Raw genomic sequence first — 2,159 nt, 5'->3', positions numbered from 1 at the left:
ACTTCGCTTCCTAAATATTTCTCAGATCACTGTCCTCCCCTCCATCCCCAAGTCTTCCTCTCATCTCCTGACTCGGCTGCAAGCGCTGGCTGGCAGACACCCTGCCTGGCAAACACACGCCAGACACACGGAAGATGTCACAAAATATCTGTTGAATGAATATGTCCCCCCTTCCTTCCTCCCTCCCTCCCTCCCTCCCTCCGCTGCTCTCCTCCTTATTTAGAATGAGCATTCTTTAAAAAAAAAAATGTCTGATAAGGCTACTCGTGTTTTTAAATCTATCATCTGTCCCCTGCCATAAAGATTCAACACTTCAGTGCACAGCAAGCTGGCCTCATCTTCACAGTCCCTCCATGGGAATCCTTTGCTCCAACTTTTTCAGATTATCCTTGAGACTCATGATCTTTTCTTTTTTTTCTTTGTGTATGTGTGTGTGTGTGTGTGTGTGTGTGTGTGTATGTGTGTGTGTTTCCTTTTTGGTTTATATAGTTTGTAGAAACTATATAGCACAGGCTAGTCTATAAGTTGTCCACATAACACAGAGCTATAAGGCCCTGACCTTCTGCTTCCTCTTCTCCAGTGCTGGGATTAGAGGCTCATGTGACTACTCTGGACTGGGATTTTTCTTTTGTTTTACCAAACTGGGGTTCAACCAAGGCCTCATAAGGGCTAGGCAACTGCTCTGCCACTAAGCTATATTCCCAGCCATCTCTGACCTCTTTTAACTTTGTGCACTGTTTCCTGCCAGACATAACTTTTCTCCCCTTCTCTTGGTGGTTAATTCATAGCTCCGGGCTATGCAAAGGCCTTTCCCTCCGAGAACTTCCCTGACTGCCCTTCAGCCAACTTCCAGATTCAGAGCCTTTGCTCTCCTTGCATGGCCTCTCTCATGTGCCTCTCTCCCACTGTAAGAAATGCAGCTATGTGCCTTCTACCCCCACTACACAATGGGATGCTTGCAGCCTGAGGGTAGGCACTGCTTTTTGTTTGTTTTATTTCCACCCCTTATATTCCATATCATCTTTGACTCCAGTAGCTCGAATTAATACTTGCTTATATATTCAAAGGAATTGCTACCTAAGGGCAAAGGATAGGCCCTGATCCACTCTTGGGAAGCTTAGACATATGAAAATTGCTGGGTTGATGTATTCCTTCTGGGATGAGGAAGCAGTGTACAACTAGCAATAAATGACTACGGTTCATTCAACTTTTAGATCTAACTGGACAGTCACTACATCCAGAAATACATACAACAGCAGGTCTACAGATTTTTCTAGGTGGAGGCAGATGAGGGAGCATGGCCTAGGGACTCCTAAAGTCACATATGTGATAAGATCAGGTTCTCAGGGGTAGACCGGCTGGGCATCAAGAATTTAGTATGCAGAGCAAAATTAGAGTGAGTGCGGGGCACTCCTGCGTAGCCAGCTTCTCCTGTCACCCAGTGGGTGTCATCTGGGAGCTAACGAAGAGTGTCTGGAAGGTATAGCCAAGTCTCTCCCCATCTCAGTCATCGGCCAAAAAGAAAGGAGCCGGAGTTGGTTCCCGGGAGGAAATCTGGTATTAGAGCGGTTGTTTATCAACAGCACCACCTGGCAGTTCTTGAGTCATTGGCTCCTGTTAAAAAGCGGGGAAGGGAGCCAAAATAATAACAGCTGTCGCTTCCAACACCTGGATGGGAGAAGGGTCAGGGAAGCTGCCATCGAGAGACCCAGAGGTCACTGAAAATCCAGGGGATGGAGTCTTTCTCGCGTCTGAGCTCTGGAAAAGGCATCTTTGAGTTGGCATTCCCACTGGGACTCGTTCAAGGGCAAGCAGACAGGAAGACAGAGCACAGAAACCAATGTGCTGAGTGTGTACTGAGCTGAAAACATCATCACGGCTCTTCCGGCCTTCTACATTGGATTCCAAGTGGCCTGATAAGATTCCGACAGGTTTTCGGAAATAGCAGGGTGATGACAAACTGAATAACTACGAAGTATGGATTAGAAAAGAGTGTAGGGAGGTGTCGTGCCCTGAGGATGAATGGGGTGGGGGGGAGAGCCACTGGAAGCTTAATAGCCACTGAGGGGAGGAGATAGTTTCTTCAATGGTATAGCCACTGGGAAGTTGCCCAATCCCCAGTCTCTAGTAAATAACCCGTCACCAACACACATGACTCC

The sequence above is a fragment of the Mus pahari genome, chromosome 13 (genome assembly GCF_900095145.1).
Source record: "Mus pahari chromosome 13, PAHARI_EIJ_v1.1, whole genome shotgun sequence".
NCBI lineage: Eukaryota > Metazoa > Chordata > Mammalia > Rodentia > Muridae > Mus > Mus pahari.
Note: the sequence above shows the minus strand (reverse complement) of the source record.